Below are 20568 nucleotides of genomic sequence, written 5' to 3'. Positions count from 1 at the left end.
TTGGTTGGGCCAGAATTTATTTCTCATGAACTTAGTGACCTGTCAGGCCATTTCATCGACCAGTTAAAAGCTTATGGATGTGGAGTCACATCTAGGCCAATTTTCTTTCATAAAAGGCATTAGTGAACCAAATTGGATTTTTACAACAATCAGTAATGGGTACCATTAGGTAATTCCAGATTTTTAAAAATTGAACTCAAATTCCACCATCTGCCCTGGCATCCCAGAACATTAGTCTGCCATTCTGGATTATTAGCCCTGTGACATTACCAATCTACCACTGGACAGAGGTCTAAATTGGATGGCTAGCCCAACAATTTGAGCTGTTCCTCTGAGATCAAGCAACCACAGCTCCCCTGGTCTATCCCCTGAGCTTGAGGGTTGTCCAAACCTTCTGTAAAATCTTGAAACCTGAAAGTTCACCACTCTGGTCATTTAGCAAGTTGTGGTTGGTGGTATTTGCAGTCAGACAGTGGGTGCACCATTGAACTTATTTCAAACAGATATACTGTGATGGATACTGTTGGGGGAGGTGGCCTCTCCGTTGAAAGCAGCAATAGCCAAGTTTGAGGTACCACTGGCTGTGCTGCATAGCAGGGGAGGAAAAAGACTCAGAGAGCTTTAGTGATGGGGACTCAGCTGTAAGGGAAATGTACGGACAGTTCTGTGACCACAAAGGAGAATCTCAAATGGTATGTTGTCTCTTTGAGCCAGGGTCAGGGATGTCTCAGAGAGCTGCAGGACATTCTGAAGGGTAAGGGTGATCAGCCAACACTTATGATACATGTTGGTACCAACAATATGGGTGACAAAAAGAAATGAGGTCCTTCAACAAGAATTTAGAGAGTTAGATAGTAGATTAAAGACAAGGTTTGCTAACTTTGTAATCTCCTGATTACGTCCTGTGCCAAACGCTACTGAGTATGGAAATACGAAGATAGGTCAGATGAATGTGTGGCTAAAGGAATGGGGTAGGAAGGAGTGCTTCAGTTTATGGATCATTGGAGCAGTTTTTGAAGTAGATGAAACCTGTACAAGCTGGATGAGTTACACCTGAACTGGAATGGGTCCAATATCCTTGCTGGGAGGTTGGCTCAAGCTGTTGGGGAGCTTTTTAAATAATGTGGGGTGGGGTGGGGTGGGGGGGGGGGGGAGTTGGGGCACAGAGTAGATGTCAAATCTGGAGCAAGGTTCAGTCAGATCTGAAAATGTTGCCAGGAGAAACCAGTCGGCGGAGAAATCATGGGCATGATAAAACACATGGGAAGACTGATAAGCTAAACTGTATCTATTTTAACTCAAGGAGCTTGACCGGTAAGGTGGATGAACTTAGAATGTTGATCAACACATGGGAATATGATATTGTTGTGATCACAAAAACATGGTTGAAGGACAGGTAGGACTGTCAGCTCAACATTCCAGGGTATAGAGATTTCAAGCATGGTGCAAGGGAGATGTAAGAGATGTCAACATTGTATTAGTGATAAAAGAGACCATCCCTACAGTAATGAAGTAGAATGTCTTAAAAGTATCTTCAAAAATGGTCATCTGAGTAGAGATGAGAAGGAAAAAAGGGCAATCATTTTGTTGGGATTATACTAAAGGCTTCCCAACAGTCAGAGGGCGATAAAGGAGCAAATAATGTAAGTAAATTACTGAGAGATGTGAGAGGACTAGGGTTATAGTTGCTGGGGATTTCAACTTTGCTAACATTAACTGGGATCACCTGAATGTGAAAGAATTAGATAGGGTGGAATTTTTAAAGTATACCAAGGGGAACATTTTGAGCCAGTACATAGATAGTCTTACTAGAGACGGAACAGTGCTAGACTTAATCCTGGAGAATAAAGTTGATCAAATGGTTGAAATTTCAGTGGATATTGGGGATAGTGACCATAACTCTCAAAGTTTAAAAGCCATAGTGGAAAGGGATATGGACAGCATGGAAGTTAAATTTGGGGAAAGCCAATCTCAATATCATTCGACAGGATCTGCTAAACATAGACTGGGAGCAGCTACTTGCAAGTAAATTTACATTTGGAAAGTGGAAGTCTTTTTAAAAGTAGTGTAGTGAGAGTTCAGAGCCAGGGTGTTCCTTTAAGAGTGATGGGCAAGAGCAGCAAGTCCTGGAATATCAAGGGATATCAAGACTTTGAAACAGAAAAAGAAGGAAGCATATGTTAGGTATGGACTATCAAAAACAAGGGAGGTCATTCAGGAGTACAGAGAGTATGGAGGTGCTTAAAAAATGAACTAGTAGGGCAAAGAAGGACCTTGAAATATCTTTGGCAGATAGGATTAAGGAAAACATCAAGGCACTTTATAAGTATATTAAGTACAAGAGGATTTCAGAGAAAGAGTGGGACTTATTGGAGACCAAAGGAGTAAACTGTGTGTGGAACCAGACGACATGGATGAGGTGTAAAATGTATATTTTTCATCTGTATTCACAAAGGAGGAAGACAGTATAGCTGGAGGTTTTGGTTGGGATGATGAGGTTATATTGCATAGTAAGATTAATAAGGAGGAGATATTAAATGTTTTAACAAGTATAAAGGTGACCTTGGAGTGCAGGTTCATAGCTCCTTGAAATTGGAGTCGCAGGTAGATAGGATAGTGAAGAAGGCGTTTGGTATGCTTTCCTTTATTGGTCAGGGTACTGAGCACAGGAGTTGGGAAGTCATGTTGCGGCTGTACAGGACATTGGTTAGGCCACTATTGGAATATTGCGTGCAATTCTGGTCTCCTTCCTATCGGAAAGATGTTGTGAAACTTGAAAGGGTTCAGAAAAGATTTACAAGGATGTTGCCAGGGTTGGAGGATTTGAGCTACAGGGAGAGGCTGAACAGGCTGGGGCTGTTTTCCCTGGAGCGTCGGAGGCTGAGAGGTGACCTTATAGAGGTTTGCAAAATTATGAGGGGCATGGATAGGATAAATAGACAAAGTCTTTTCCCTGGGATCAGGGAGTCCAGAACTAGAGGGCATAGGTTTAGGGTGAGAGGGAAAAAATATAAAAGAGACCTAAGGGACAATATTTTCACGCAGAGGGTGGTACGTGTATGGAATGAGCTGCCAGAGGATGTGGTGGAGGCTGGTACAGTTGCAACATTTAAGAGGCATTTGGATGGGAATATGAATAGGAAGGGTTTGGAGGGATATAGGCCGGGTTCTGGCAGATGGGACTAGATTGGTTGGGATATCTGGTCGGCATGGACAGGTTGGACTGAAGGGTCTGTTTCCATGCTGTACATCTCTATGACTCTATAAATCTTCAGGGTCTGATGAGATATATCCCAGGCTGTTACAGGAGGCAAGGGAAGAGATTCTTGAGACCCTGATGAATATATTTAATACCTCACTGGCCACTAATTAAGTGCCAGATGACTGGAGGATAGCTAATGTGGTTCCTTTGTTCAAGAAGGACAGCAAGGTTAGGCCAGGTAATTACAGACCAGTTAGTCTGACATCAGTGATCGGGAAATTATTGGATAAAAATGTTGGGGACAGGATTAATCAACAGGCATCAATTGATCAAGAGTAGTCAGCATGGGTTTGTAAGAGGGAGACCTGTCTGAGTAATTAAAGTTTTTTTTGAAAAGGTGACTAAATATTATTGATAAGGGTAGTGCAGTTGATGTGCTTTCCATGGACTTCAGAAAGGCCTTTGACAAGGTCCCACATGGAAGTCTGGTTCAAAAATGCCCGTGGGATCCAAGGCAGATTGGCAAGCTGAATCCAAAGGTGGCTTACAAATAAAAGGCAAAGGGCAATGGTGGAAGATTGTTTTTGTGATTGGAAGCCCATCACCGGCAGTGTACCACCAGATTCAGTGCTGGGACCTTTGCTGTTTGTTATGCACCTTAACAACTTGAATGTGAATGCAGAAGGTACAATTAGTAAGTTTGCAGATAATACAAAAATTGGTGGATATTGAAGATAGTGATGAGGATGGTCTTAGTTTACAGTCTGATCTTGATCAACTAGTAAATTAGGCACAGCAATGACAGATGGAATTTAATCCTAATAAGTGTGAGGTAATGTCTTTAGGGAGGTCTAATGAGAGTGGGATTTACACAATTAAAGGTAGGTCCCTAGTGAGTACTAAGGAACATAGAGACTTTGATGTATAAGTCCATATTACAAGTCATCAGAGCTATATAGGGTGGTGAAGAATGCATATGGGATGGTTGCCTTCATTAGCTAACACATAGAATATAGGAGTAAGGAAGTCTTATTGCACGTTTATACAGCATTAGGTCAGCCATAAATGTAATACTGTGTGCAGTACTGGTCGCCACACTCGCAGAAAGACAAAATTGCACCAAAGAAGTTACAGAGGAGATTCACCAGGATGTTGCCTGGGACAGAAAGCCTCAGTTATGAGAAGCAACTGGATAAACTGGGTCTGTTTTCCTTGGACGAGAAGAGGCTAGTGGGTAAGGATTTGGTTCTGATTGAGGTAGATAAAATTCTGAGAGGGATACGCAGGGTAGATCACGAGAATATTTTCCCCATGCAAAAGTGTACAAGATTAAAGTGAGGAGTAAGTGTTTTAAAGGGGATCTGAAGTAAAGGTTTTTCAGATAGAGCGTGATGAAAATATGGAATACACTGCCTGGTGAAAGGAGCTACAAGAATTAAAAAGCATCTGGATGAACACTTAAACTGCCAGGATATACTAAGCTATGGTCCAAGATAAATAAGATTAAAATACTTTGGTGTAAGTTGGTTGGCCTAGACGTGGTGGGCCAAAGGCCCTGCTTTTATGCTGGGACTACTATTCTATGACTCTAACATGTGGGAATATTATCAGTTTGTAACGTGTAAAGTATGTTCAAGTAGGGGCTAAGGGATTCCAGAGAAGAGCTTGGGCTTATTTTTGAGGTTCTATGTCAGTGAAAACATAGAAGCATAACAAATAAGAGCAGGAATAGGCCATTTAGCCCTTCAAGTTTGCTCTACCATTCCTTATGATCACAGATGTGCCAACTAAATAGCTTGTCCCACTTTTCCCCATATTCTTTGATCCCTTTAGCTCCAAGTGCTCTATCTAACTCCTTAGAGTTGTAGAGTTATAGAGTTATACAGCATGGAAACAGACCTTTTGGTCCAACTCATCCATGCCAACTAGATATCCTAAACTGATCTAGTCTCATTTGCCAGCATTTGGCCCATAACCCTCTAAACACTTTCAGTTGTCCTTGGCTGCTTTCTGTGGTAGCAAATTCCCCAGGCTTACTACTCTCTTGATTAATAAATTCCTGCTCATCTCAGTCCTAAATGGTTTACTTCATATCCTTAGACTGTGACCTCTCGCCATCAGGAGCATCCTTCCTGCATCTATCATGTCTGTTAGGATTTTACAGGTTTCTATGAGATCACTTCTCATTCTTCTGAACTCCAACAAATATAATCCTATTTGATTCACCCTCGCTTCAAATATTAGTATTGTTGTCCCAGAGGTCAGGTGAGTAAACATTTGCTGCACTCCACCTATCGGAAGAATATCCTTTCTCAAATAAGGAGAGCAAAACTGCACACAATATTCCAAGTATGGTCTTGCCAAGGCCTTGTGTAATTGCAGCAAGAGAGGTTTGTTAGGTGTTAGTTGGTGGTTATCTTTGAGGAAGGTGATTGCCCTCGAGACATCAAGAGATCCAATGTTTGTAAGCACAGGAAGCCATATGAGTTACATAGTCTCAACATTCTAAAAATAATCCTCATGACTTTCCAGTAGTGGATGAGAAGACATACTGAATGTTTTTCCACATTTATAATCATCTGTGATTTTATATGCAGTAACATCCATAACCAACACAGACTCTCTGTTCAATCAAGTTACAGAAAATGAATTCAAGCTGTGTTTTAACTGCTAGCTCACCACCAGTTTGTTTATACTCTGTGTAATTGCTTTTGTGTATGTTTAAGGTCCATATATTGTTCCATTTTGGAAGTATTCAGACTGATTTTGTCTGTCTTGTGTGATACTGGATTTAAAAACTCAATTGTACGCAGTGTGAGAATTTGAAAAAGAGAAGGGCTAAGGCGAAGGTAGCTCAAAAATATCAGCAAGTGCACCAAGAGACTATGTCCTCTGTGACTGCTGAGAGACAGTTTCACTGCTTGCTAGGATACAGAGCCACAGAGAAACTAACGTCTGGCAAACATTCTGGAAACCAGAAACATTTTACATAGGGAGCCATGGGAGATAACTCAGTGGATTCAAATCAGTGCTGAACATACTGAACATACTGATGATCTCAATGTTTCTAACCGACGCAGTGCATAAGTAAGCCAAGAAAGATCTAGATCATGAGTGAGTGATGACTATATTCCCCTTGAAGCACTCAATATGCATCAGATCAAGGAAGAATATGGTTTCAAAGAAGCACTGGCAACCAGTAACTCTATGCAGAAATTATTGCTGCTGAGGCATTCTATTATAAGAATGACTATTATAAGTATAAGAATGACTTGTCTATTACTCTTGTTATTATTTTATGAAAATTCTTTACATTCTTCTATCCTTTAAAACCTTTATGATGGATTGGAAAATACACTAGCCAACTTATCCTTTCTGTCTCATAGTTTAGTTTGTTCAGATTTAAGACCCTAGTTTTAGAATAAACTGTCATATTCAAATTTCACATAAAATTCTACTTTATTGTCACTGTTTTCCAAAGGTTTATTTACAGCAAGATTAATAATTGTTCCTTTTTCATTACAAAACATCAAATCCAGAGTAATCCATCCCTAGTTGGCTTCTTAATATGATGTTCCAGAAACCCACGGTAGGATTCACAGTAGCAATGACTTTGGTTGATCTAATAGCCGACTTACAACTCTCCACCCTATACTGCCATCCATTTCCATCTAAATATACTGTCTATGTATGGAAGCCATTTTGTCACATACTCAGTGTGTGGAAACCATTTTATCACATATTCGGTGTCTATCCTGAAAAAAACCTTGTTTTCCTGTTCCTGCTTGGCCTTGCAGCTGTGCCTGCTCAATAATAAACAAATTCTTCTCTTTGTATGAGAGTTATTGTATACTAACACCTGCTTATCAGCTACTAACCATTGCAATCCAAATGCTATGTGACTGGAGCTAAAGTTGGGCAAGTTGCCCTGTGCCTGCCTATTATCCTATAGCTAACGGTCAACTAATAGTATACTATAAAGTCCCGCGAATATCTGTAACCTGTCGGAGTGATTCGGCACCATTCATTCGAGGTGGTCTTCCTCTCTCTCCCCATGGTACATCATGAAATAAACTTGTCAATGCTCAAGGTCTGTGTATGCGATTCATTCAAAAGATTTTCTCCAACACTATGCTAAGAGGATATTTTCTTGTTTTTCAAAGTTCATGTTTTAATCTGTGGATCTTGTGGTTGATGGTGCTGATAACATGAAAATCTTTTCTGTCTGTTAGCTGTGAATCCCAGTTAAAACGAGTTAGTCAGTCACACCTCATTCTTCATGAATTGGGAGAGAAAGATACAAACAATGAGGATCGAAGCATCACCAGTTAAACACAACTTGGCAAAATCATTCAGTTGCAGCTGGCTCCTAAATTATGGAGTGTATGGTGGTGAGAAAGTTCTGAGGTTAAGGCTAAGACCTGGACTTTTATTTTACCACCTGTCATTCTGCTGGAAGGCCTTGAAGCATAAATTAATCCCTGCCCAAAACTCCATCATTAAAAACTTAGAGCTGAACTGTTCACTTTTTTTGGATAAGTGTCAGTTTTGTTGAGTTTCATGGAAGGTTTCTTCCCATGCAATCTCTCACCAGATCTTACAAACTTGCCTCATTAACTGTCTATCCCATTCCTATGGCATCCTTCTCACCTGACTCAAAGGCCATTCTACTGCTTACTGTGCCCAGAACAACACAACACAGCCAAGGAATCCTGGGATGGACTAGGATCCTCCGTGCTGGCACCATTCTTTGACTTTTTGAATCTGTATAAGCACCATTAGTGTAGAGCTGGCCAGCACATTCCCCATATTTGCTCTGGACATGTTAGTTAAGAGAAAGTTGATGTCTCTCTCCTGGTGGATGGGGTGATGCAAAGATGCGAAATCCATAAGGACCATCAGTGGAGGTTACAACACTAGATCATGCCAACCTGATCCCAGGTTGTCACCTGGTCCAGTGTAGTCTCTGCTGTCTGGAGGAATGCACAACAATATAGGGAGAAGGTCACTTCCCTTCTCCAGTTTGCCAATGTAACAACTACCATCTTCTCTCGGAAACCTTGCACTTGATCTCCACAACTGCACTCCTCTCCCACTGAGGCTGGTGCTCTATCATTCTCACTATTGCCTGAATCATCCTCCCTCACTCACTGTCACCCATGACAACTGTGGATATCACCAACCCTGCATGCCCTCAGAACTACTAATCACTGACTGTGTCTATTTACGTATGATTGAATGACCTGGAGCAAGAGTTTCATGCAATGGAAACATATGACTGAGAATCCAGGCATCTGAATGATTTCTACTTATTAATTCTGGAAATCAATGCTTAGTCCCAAAATGACCGTCCAGAATACCTGGTGTATGTTCCCATCAGGAGAAGCCTGTGTTCAGAGTATTAGTTCAGAGATTTTAACTTTATACTGCTCCTATTTATTCTTGTGAATCAAAGGCATAGGCTTAATCATCAAAATAATAAAATACTACCTTAGATAAATAGCACCATTACAGTCAGATCTCCTACTCATTGCCTTGTAATGTAATAGAAAATGATTGACATACAATGTGATTTTAGTTAGGTCTCGTTTCAGCACCGACCCAAGGCACAGGTCCAGTCACAATTCCTACTGAAACTGTGATCTAAAATATTATTTATCTGGTGCTTACCTGTAGTATGATTCTTTGCTCCTGCTGTATGAAAATTTGGTGGCATTCATCATCACTCCCAAACACACCACAGCTCCAGAATGTACAGTTCTAGGAGCTGCCAAGGTAGGGCCTGGCTTCTGAGACTTTACTACTCAACATATAAACAGCAAGAGTGTAGTCTTGTAGGGGCATGAATAATGTGGGCTATCATAGGAAATGTGGCCAAATCACACAAGTAGTCTATCTCGACATCAGGAGCAACTTACAGCATTTTTAAACTAATTTTTGCGTTGAGGCAAACGTCTTGGTAGGGAGTGGCGAATTGCCGATGAAGTAGGCCTATTGCTTACTCACAACCTTATTAATAGCACATCTCACCTCATTAATATGCAGCTTCATTGAATCCTCATAGAATCCCTACACTGCAGAAGTCATCCATTCGGCCCATCAGGTCCACATCAACCCTCTGGACAGCATCCCATCCAACCCCACCCCTCATAACCCTGCATTTCCAATGGCTAACCCACCTGATTGCACATCCCTGGATACTTGGGCAACTTAACATGGCCAATCCACTTAACCTGCACAAGTTTGTACTGTAGGAGGAAACTGGAGCATCTGGATGTAACCCACGTGGACACAGGGAGAATGTGCAAACTCCTCACTATCCCTTCCTACCGCCTGGTGAGAGAAAAATCCAAAAGCCAAAAATTGCTGAAGGGAGGTTACAGTGGGTACCTAGCAGTTTCAGCTTATTACTTGTCCCAAAGGATCTCCATGCTGGATGGCATGCTCAATCGGCACCAGTCACATGCACCCCACATCCACACATGTTGGCATCTGACATATGCCACCCTCTAAGAACCCTCAAGAACACCTCCAATTCATGAATGGCATGCGTTTATGCCGCATCTCTGGCTGCAATGGCAACTCTGATTGTCACACTGCAGCAAGGATACTGTGAGCTCAGGGATATGCACTCAGCTCATGACTGGACCAGGTTGTATCTCCAGCCTGTACATTTGATTTCTTAGAGCACACTCACTTTAACACCACAACGTCACTATCTTATCTTGAGGTTTTTGTTTTGCACCTTGCCCTTCAGCAAGGCTCACATTATAATTTGTCAGTTAGTGCGAACATCAAGCCAGGAAGCTTGTCATAGTTGTTAGCAGTCTTCAGTCAATTCAAGCGATGTAACTTTCTATCAGGGGTGCCTGGCAGAGTAAGTCAAGGGCAGCTTCCAACACCAGTCCAGGAGCTTGGGAATGGTCAATCAAGTGCTCAAGGTGGTCAGAGTCAGGATCTATTCCACACAACGAACGAAGATCGAATATAGAGCAGTCTACCAACTATCTCAACTCTTTCTGCTCTATTGTAGGCTAATTTCTTCTAGGAATAAGAGTGAGGAAGGTATCAAGGGAGATGAAAGCAAGTGGCACATTGTGAACCCCTTCAGTACAGTCCTTGAGCTCAGAACCAGAACAAAGTGTATTGTGGAGATCTTGGAAGAGGTTACAAAACTCTGATTGGACAATACCTGGAGTATGCATTTAGTTCCAGACACTACAAATCAGAAGGCCTCCGAGAGGGTAAATTCCAATTACTACAAGGACTAATGGCAATTAAATTAATGACAAGAGGGTTTAAAAACTGGGCCTATGATCTGTCAAGTGTAGAAGATTATGGTTTGTTATATTTGAAATGTTTATGGTGGTTCATGGATTTGAGAGGTTATATTGAGAAAAAAAACTATTTCCTCTGGTGGGGATACAGAATAGGGAAAATAACCTTGAGGGAGCAAGCTTATTCAGAGGTAATCTAGAGAAGCACTTCTTCAACCAGAAGTGGGGGAGGGATCTTTTGGTCGAATTATTGTGAGGCTATTAATCCAGAAACTCAGCCATTGGTTCAAATCCAAAACTGGGTTATATGGCAGATAATTAAATTTGAATTCAACTCAAAAAAAAATCTGGCTCACTGATATCCTTCAGGGAAGTAAATCAACCATCCTTACTTGGTCTGGCCTACATGTGAATGTGACATGGGGGATGTTGTGAGGGTAAGGAAGGAGCTTGTAGGAGACACATCTCAGACTATTGTTCTAGTAATGTTAATTATATTTTTCTAATCTGTAAGTACTTACAGATATGTGACTAGCTTTATGTTTTTGCTCAACAGTGAGACCAGAAATTTGGATATCCCAATCTATACTAGACCACTTTGGGCTTGAAGGGACTCACGAACAACACAACCACAAGTGTCAAAGAGAATGAGAGAGAATATACAGGGTCAAGAGTACAGTGAAGTACGTAGATGAAAATAAGAGGTTTTTGACTTGGCCTCTGGTTAGTGAAATACCATTCTGTATTTGAGATCTCATATCAGCAAAAAGAAATCCATTTAAAAGTTTCCCATTACCTTTGCTTCACTACACAAACTTGCTATCAGCCTTTGACTGCAACTGGCACTCTCTAATTCTTGAAGCTGACAGTGGTTTCATGTAACAAGAGGAGAAAATGGAACATCTCTGAACAGATTTCTTGTTCCTGACAAAGGGTTCAAAGTCTGAACTTTGTCATAACAAGACATCAGTTTAACTACATTCACTTGTTCCCATTTCTTTCTTTGCACCAGGTATGGTGTAATGTCTTTAACCTTTTGCTATCATCAACAGTATAAGCCACAAGGTAAACTCTATCATTGAGGGTTAGATGGGATTCTGTATTTGATGCTTAGCTGAAGTATCTGCTTCTGCTTTTCTGTGTCTTAGTCAGTGACTCTGATTTTGAGAACCTTGTACAATCAGAATCACAATTATACACAATACACAGAATTTAATCCAGATGACAGTGGGAAGCCAGTCAGTCAAAAGGCCACTCCTTAAATATGGCCTGCTGATCTAGGAATCAACCTTGCAATTAAGTGGCTGGTGATGAGCTTTCCTTGAGATCAAGGGACCCAAAGACAGAAACTCCTCAAGAGCTGCTCTGTCAATCAGGGGCATTGACGTTTATCACAGACAGTGCCACTGGGAGACTGGTGGTAATTGCCATCAATGCGCCTACTGGAGCCCCAAGATCAGTGAGGGATCCAAGTGACAAATCAGTGAGTACTGGATGGAGATTGTGGAAGAGTAAAGGGGAGAAGGTTGGTGTACATGTAGTGGCTCTCAGTGTGGGCGACCCATCCTCCCAATACCAGATTCCCTTAATCTGAACGTATGTCAGTAAAGCCCACTCCAGAAATCCATAACCAAGCATATCCAGACTTTGCTTTTCGGAGCCAGCAATGCCCTGCCTGATGTTGGTTGAATGCCACTGATGGTGGGATGAGGCCTTTAAAGTGAGCATTAACTGCACACTTAAACATCTCAATTGGCAGAAAGATGGACAGGTCATCCACCATCTTCCTGCCTCAGACTTCATTGAGGTACATGGGAGAAGGTGGTAGGTTCCCCAGCTAGCAACTACCACCAGATCAAATGTCCCCCATCTCCAATTTGCCTTGGGAGAACATATTAAATTCTGCCTTATGTTCAACTCCAAATCCAATCCATTTGCTTCTATGTTAAATCTATTTTTAATTCTTTCCTCCCACTCCCTTGTGTATTCTCCATTCAGCTCCTTAGTTCATATCACTGTGTGCTGTCCTCAAACTCTGAGTCAGATTGGAAAGTTTAAGTACATGGAGTTGAGATACAGCACCAGCTGAATAGTCAAACAGGTTTGAGAGCCAACAGAACTAATCCTGCTCTGGTGCAAAAAGAAAAATATTGTGGAATAAGAGCAGGAAAAGTTCTGGAAAAATTCTGCAGTTCAGGCAGAGATATAGGGAGTTAACATTTCAGGTCAATGACCTTTAAGGCTGATGATGAAACATCATTGTGCTGAAATGTTAGTTCTGTTTCTCTTCACAGTTGCTGGTTGATCTGCTGAATTTTGTCTAGCTTTTATGTTCTTCCGCTCCTGTGTTCCCACCAGTAATTATCTATGTACTTTGATGCATCATTTCTGTACTTCCATCCCCTTATTTGTCACTCTCTTTATTTCTCTCTTTATTCCCTCACATCACTCCTTTTTTTTTCTTTTATTTATTTTGCCTTTCTTATGTTTCTATTTTTCTTCTATCTTCATTTGTTTTTGTGAGTTTGAGCAGAATGAGGCATTTGGACTGAGATAGATTACCTTTCAGGTTTGGCTGGGCTGACTAGAATGCTGAAACAATTTAAGAAATAATCCTGAGTTTTTGTTTTCTGAAGAGCTTCCCATTATGTAGCACTTCAGATGCAGTAACATGAACCAAGGTGCTTCACAGAAGCATTGCCAGAATGGTGCCTATCTGAGATAAGCTTGGATGCTGCGATCGGTCATGCGTAAAAATACAAATGTTGCTGTTATGGTGAAAAGCAGTATTTGAAATTCCTGACTGTTTGCAAAGCTGATCATATTCAGCAAAGAGGTGGCATTCTTTGGGTATGTTTCTTTTACACAGAGCATCACGAATGAAGCTTTGCCTCACAAAATTCAGAGGCAATAGGACATTCATGCTGGCATGGAAACATGCGAAAGGGAGTGCAGTCCCAATTTTAACAAGCTACAAAATTACGGACTTGGATACAATAATTAGATTCCTTGCAGGAACATTTGGTTTCACAGGTAGGTTTACCAAGTGCAAAACTGCGCTCAACTATGAAAATTGCTGCTTGCGACTAGAAGCAAGTCATCCTGATTTGGGCACTTATTTTTCATTTTTGTTGATTGTGTCCTTGGCTCAGAAGGTGTGCTGTGTCGGCAATTGATTAGTGCAGCCCATTGGTACTCTGTGATAGAGTGGTGCAGAATGGGACAAGTGTAAACTGAAAACATGCAGGGGAATAGAAATGTTAACAGTATGGGTGCGCCCTTCACAGCCTGAGAAATTGTCGGCGGTGCCATTTGAAGATCCGTGAGAATTTAACCAACAAAGTGCAGAGATGGTGAAATGACATAAAGGAATGGCGGACTGCAAAGGTGAAGAATGTATGTACTGAGAAAGATGGACAATGCTGTTAGAATCTAATATTCCTATTAGATACAGATGTCTCAAGGGTGTGCTTTTGATCCTGCTTACAATGCCAAACATTGACTGAGAAAATGTTCCACTTCAAACTGTATGTTTTTCTTTTGCTTTAGTTTCAATGCAGAGTTCAGAAAATGGTATAGCAGCCATAAGCATAAGGTGGGATGAGAAGCATTTCAGCTTCATGTTTAAAAGATTGTAAATCCTCTAAGCTTGACCGTATTAAGTCTGTAACAGAATTAGAAAAGTGGTAACAAAGTCCTGATATCATGTGACCTTCGTAGTTGACACGAATTATTCTTCCATTATCCTTCCCATACCTCCATTGACCACCCACACAATTTCTCCATATCTTTCCTTTAGATTCCCTGCTATCTACAGATTATATGGAAATTATAGCAATAACTTTAACTCATTGACATGCATCTTGCCTCCGAATCAAAAAGTTGAGATTTCAGTTCCTACTCCAGAAAGCACAAGATCTAAACTGACACTATACTGAGGGAATACTGTACTGAAGGATTGCTGCATTGCCAAACATGCCACCTTTCAGATATACTATTGCATTGAGTTCTAAGTTGCGCTCATGGCAGAGATACAAATTGCCATAGCGCTGGCAGAGCAGTGGTATTTTCTCTAATGTGATAGCTGAAGTGTATCCCTCACCCAACATTACTAAAACAAATGGGCCTAGATTTAGTTGGTCTGACAATGGACTCGCCCACTGGTCAGGACCCCTCATTCTGTTTAGAATCAAGTCTAGATGGGATGTAGGAGCCAGAGTAGACTGTCAGCCTATCGGGTCTGCCCAACCATTCAATGGGATCATGGCTGATTCAATAATCCTCCACTCCACTTTTCTGACTTCTCCCTATAAATTTTGATTCTCTTCCTGATTAAAAATATGTCTGTCTCAGCCTTGAATATACTTAATGATCTGGCCTCAACTGCCTCCTGCAGTAAAAGATTCCACAGATTCACCACCATCTGAGACAAGAAATTACTTATCATTTCTGCCTTAAAACATGCCCACCTATTCTCAGATCATGTCCTTTGGTTCTCACAAAGGGAAACAATGTTGCTTTCCTGTCAAGTCCCTGAAGAATCTGATATGCTTTAATAAGGTCATCTCTTATCCTTCCAAATTCCAATGATTACTGGGCCAACGTTTTCCACATCTCCTCAGAAGATAGTCTCCCCTTACCTGGTATCATCTGAGTGATCTTTCTCTGGTGTGCTAGCATATCTTTCCTTAGATAAGGGACACAGAACTGTTCACAGTATTTCAATTATGCTCTGACTAATGCCTTGTATCCCCCTACATTTATGCTCATAGAGTCAGACAGCATAGAAACAGACCCTTCAGTGTAACTTGTCCATGCCGACCAGAAACCCCATTCTGATTGAGTCCCATTTGCTAGCATTTTGCCCATACCCTTCCTAATTTTCCTATTCATAGACCCTTTTAAATGTTGTAATTGTACCCTCCCCCACCACTTCCACTGCAGCTCATTCCATACACTCATCACCGTCTGTGTAAAAAAATTACTCCTCAAGTCCTTTTTAAATATTTCCCCTCTCACATTAAATCTATGCCCTCTAGTTTTGGACTCCCCTACCCTTGGAAAAAGATCTTGCCTATTCATCCTATCCATGCCACTCATGATTTTATAAGCCTCTATCAGGTGATCCCTCAGCTTCCAACGCTCCAGTGAGAAAAGCCCAACCTAGTCAGCCTCTTCCTATAGCTCAAATCCTTTAGTCCCAGCAACATCCTTTTCTGCACCCTTTCACATTTAACAACATCCTTCTTATAGAAGGACAACGAGAATTGGATGCAATATTTTGGAAGTGGCTTCAGTAATGTCTTGCGCAGCGGCAACATGATGTTCCAACTCCTATAATCAATGTTCTGATTAATTAAGGCAAGTGTGCCAAATGCCTTCTTTACGACCCTGTCTCCCTGCAACTCTGCTTTCAAGGAACAATGTACCTGCACCCCAGGTCTCTGGTTGCCAACACTCCCCAAGGCTCCACCATAAGCTAGAGCAGGACTTATACAGTTAATCTGAACAAAATGCAGCACCTCACATTTATCTAAATTATCTCCATCTGCCACTCCTCGGCCCATTGGCCCATCTGATCCAGATCCCATTGTATTCTGAGATAAAATTCTTCACTGTCCACTGCACCACCTACTTTGGTATCATCTACAAACTTGCTAACCATGCCTCCTATATTCATATCCAAATCATTCATATAAATGATGAGAAGAGGTGGACCCAGCACTGATCCTTGTGGCACACCACTGGTCACAGGCCTCCAGTCCAAAACGCCAACCTCTACCACCATCTCTGTCTCCTATAGATTCTCTAAAGGTCAACATGCAGGTTGAGTCTGGGATTAAGAAAGCGAATGCGATGTTGTCACTTACCTCAAGAGGGTTGGAATATAAAAACACCATTGTGCTACTGAGACTTTATAAAGCTCTGGTTAGGCCCCATTTGGAGTACTGTGTCTAGTTTTGGTCCCCACACCTCAAGAAGGACATACTGGCACTGGAACGTGTCCAGCGGAGATTCACACGGATGATCCCTGGGATGGTAGGTCTAACATATGAGGAACGGCTGAGGATCTTGGGATTGTATTCATTGGAGTTTAGAAGATTAAGGGGAGACTTAATAGAGATGTACAAGATAATACATGGCTTGGAAAGGGTGGATGCTAGGAAATTGTTTCCGTTAGGTGAGGAGACTAGGACCCGTGGACACAGCCTTAGAATTAGAGGGGGTAAATTCAGAACAGAAATGCGGAGACATTTCTTCAGCCAGAGAGTGGTGGGCGTGTGGAATTCATTGCCGCAGAGTGCAGTGGAGGCCGGGACGCTAAATGTCTTCAAGGCAGAGATTGATAGATTCTTGTTGTCTCGGGGAATTAAGGGCAACGGGGAGAATGCGGGTAAGTGGAGTTGAAGTGCCCAGCAGCCATGATTGAATGGCGGAGTGGACTCGATGGGCCGAATGGCCTTACTTCCACTCCTATGTCTTATGGTCTTATGGTCTTACCTTCAAGCCAACTTTGTATACCATTGGCTACGTCCCCCAAGATCCCATGTGATCTAACCTGACTGACCAGTCTACCATGCAGAATCTCATTGAAAGCTTTGCTAAACTCCATAGAGACAACAGCTACTCTTCTCCTTTCATCAATCTTTGTCAACTTTTCAAAAATCAGTTTGTGAGATGTGATTTTCCCCTGCACAAAGCCATGTTGATATCCCTGATCAGTCTAAGCCTTTCCAAATGCATGTAATACTGTCCCTTAGAATACCTTCCAACAACTTACCCACCACTGACGTAAAGCTCACTGGTCTATCGTTCCCTGGCTTTTCCTTACCACCTTTCTTAAATAATGGCACCACATTAGCCATTCTCCAGTCTTCAGGTACCTCACCTGTGCTGTTGATGATACAAATATATCAACAAAGGGCCCAGTAATCACTTCCCTAGCTTCCCAAAAGTTCTAGAAAACACCTGATCAGGTCCTGGCATTCCTTTGAAATAAAGGCCAGCATTCCATTTGCTTCCCTATTATCCAATTAATTTGGATGCTATCTTTTGGAGATTCAGGGACAAGGACTCTCAAAGTCCTGTGTTTTGGAGCTTTCTGCAGTTGTTTTTCATTTAAATAATTTTCAGTTCCTGTATTCATCCTACCAAACAGTGTAACCTCACATTTTATCACATAATATTCTATCTGCTAAATATTTGCCTACTCGCTTTAACCTGTCCGCACATGCTTTGTGTTGTGTCAGCATCACCACTTGCCTTCCAATCTGTTTTGTGTCATCCACAAACTTGCGTAAAGTACATTCACTTTCCCCATCCAAGTCATTAATAAATATGTTGCGAATAAATATTTCACGTAATTGTATGCCATCAGGCTATGCTTTAGGTTGTTGGTCATGGAAGTTCCACCCTCTGAAAGCTGCCAGCCAATAGACTGCTGCCAACACTACACCAACCTGAGATCAAAGGTCATGGAGGGGCAGTAGACCACATGCCAGTAAAGTTGGGATGGGGATCATGGGGAGGTGGTTGCATGAAAGGGGTGAGGGGAGGCAGAGACACGCCTCTGCCTTGATTGGGCAGAGAGTGGACAATAATGAGGGATAGCCGACATACACAAGAGGTCATTGGTAGACCTTTCAAATTTTCCTGGCCATCCAGCTGATGCAACACGAGACTCATACAGCCTCCATTTAATCCCGGAGCCACCACTGAATTGCAAGAGGTTCATGAATAGTGGAGTGAGTGTCAATTGCTCTATCAATGAACCTAAGTGATATTCTGGCATTGCCAGTGGGAATCCTGCATAAGTCCCCTCTGCCCTTAGACCCAGTTGAGGATTAGAAGGGTGAGAGGTGTTTCCAGCCACTGGGAAAATATTATTGGGCCTCTCCCATGAGGAAGTGAGCTTGGCAACCATGGGTCCTGCTGCAATAAATCCAGTCCATTACCTCATAATTATTGTACTAGTTGTTTATGGGATCCAGCTATAAACAAATTTCCTGTCAAATTACAAACATTGCAACAGCAATTACACTTTGAGAAAAGATCATGGACTGTGAAGTGATGTGGAGCTTGTAAAAAGTGCTACACAAGAGCAATTCCTTCTTTCACACCGTAAAATGATAAAATCCTCCCAAGTGGTTATTTTCTGAAACTTAAAATATTAAATACAACTCAATAATCCCAGAGCAATTGATAGAATAGTAACCAAAACAAAATAATGGCCTTTAATTGTGCTTTGTAAAGGAGGTTAAATCCTCTGCATATTGTTGCTCTGCATAAATTGGAAGAAGACCAATAAAACCCCATTCATTTTACTTTAGTTAATTCACAAAACCTTTGAAAAATAATAATGTGGCAGAAATCTGAAACCTTCCATCAATTCTTTATGACCAGCTTTAAAAGGAAAGAGAAAGTCATCTGTTCGTAGCTGATGTCTATGATTGAAATAAAATTGCATACATTGAGAGCTGCATAGAATGTTCAGCAATCAAAGAACTAAAATTCTAACAGTTTGAATCTTCTTGCAGCAGAACCTCAAAGCGCTAATTCACCAGGGTAACTTTAGGAGACCTTTATTATGGGAATGTCTGGTATCAGCTTAGGCAATCTAAAGAGATTTCATAAATTATTTTTAACCTGACTACATCTACGATCAGACTGCTGCATAGCAGGAATCTCTGCAGCAGTTGGCGAATTTAATTCACTATTCAGTTACATCAGCCTTGACTACAGTGTAAAAATGCAAATCTCTCTCTTGGGCTTTGTACCTGAATGCTCTTGTTCCAACGTTTACAGTCCCCTTTGATGTTAAGTGATTGTCTCTTTGAGATATTGACAATAGATGCATCCATTCCATGGGTATGTCGAGAGAGTTCTTTGATGTTTATTCTGTAGGTAGTGTAACGAGCATCATTATTGCACTTAAAATAATCAGAATACTTTAATGACCTTTCTGCATCCATCATCAGACCATAGAATGATGTATTTCCACTGACCTTCCTTAATATTGATTGACACTGTACTATTGGGATGTTCTGCTGACAGCAACAGTTTTCCCAGCTCCTGCCCAAGCTAAATTTCCTCCCAATATCCAAATAGCAGAAGGGTCTCCATACAAGATTATGCGAACTGGTGAGAAACCAAAGTGTGAAGAGAAGCAAATCAGCAATTTGTTCACGCCGTTGGGTAATATCCATAAAAGACTGCAGAGCAATGCAGAAATATCAGGTGAGGTTACAGAATGTTCCTGATTTCAGTGAATGGGAGAATAGGCTTGAGGAGCAGAATGACCTGCCCAGTTCCTATGTTTGTCAAAACGACTTGCAAATCAGTAAGAGTTTCTGAACTCAGCCTGGTTGATTGTTAACCTTGGGGTAGGTTGCAAGCAGCAAAGTTGTAAATGATTTGGTATTTTGGAGTAGTTTGGGTGTTGAGGATGAAGTTCTAAAATATATGAGAAAGATATTAGAAAATTCAAGTCTGTTAGGAACAAAGACATGAATCAATTTGTGATGTTGAAATGGAAATTGGTAATGGAATGGAAACAGAAGCAAAAGGTCTTGCAGAGTAGCTGGATCTGGTTCTTCAGGTTCACACTTCATAGCTGCAAGACAATGCTGCTGGATTTCCCAGGGGTAGTATCCTCAGTACAACTATCTTCTGATGCTTCATCATTTACTTCTTTTCTACATAATTTCAGAAGTAGGAAAGTTTAATTAATGCACTGTTGAAATTCTTCAGAAACTGAAGCAGTCTGTGTCTGAGTGCAGCAAGACTTAGACAATGTTCAGGCCCAGGCTAACAAATGTCAAGTAAAGCTCATGCGACATAAGTACCAGGCAATGGTCATCTCCAACAATGTAGCTATCTCCATCGACATTCAATGACATTACAATTGATAATCCTATACCATCAATGTCCTGGGAGTTACCATTCACCAAAAACTGAGTTGGACCAACCATGTAAATACTTTGGTTACAGGACCATGGCAGATCCTCGGAATTCAGTAACTCCTTACTCCCTATAGCCTGCCCAGCATCTACAAAGCACAAGTCACGAGTGTGATAGAATATTTTCTAG

At 41.3% G+C, this 20568-nt stretch overlaps 1 protein-coding gene across 4 annotated transcripts in view; it reads left to right on the top strand.

Annotated features, from left to right (window-relative positions):
* The window catches only part of LOC140464970 (catenin delta-2-like), a 1239301-nt gene that overhangs the window by 628341 nt on the left and 590392 nt on the right, over window positions 1-20568 (top strand). The gene's annotated exons all lie outside the window — the stretch shown is intronic.

This window comes from Chiloscyllium punctatum, chromosome 41 (genome assembly GCF_047496795.1).
Source record: "Chiloscyllium punctatum isolate Juve2018m chromosome 41, sChiPun1.3, whole genome shotgun sequence".
NCBI classification, from domain to species: Eukaryota; Metazoa; Chordata; class Chondrichthyes; order Orectolobiformes; family Hemiscylliidae; genus Chiloscyllium; species Chiloscyllium punctatum.
Note: the sequence above shows the minus strand (reverse complement) of the source record. Positions and strands in the feature narration are given on the sequence as shown.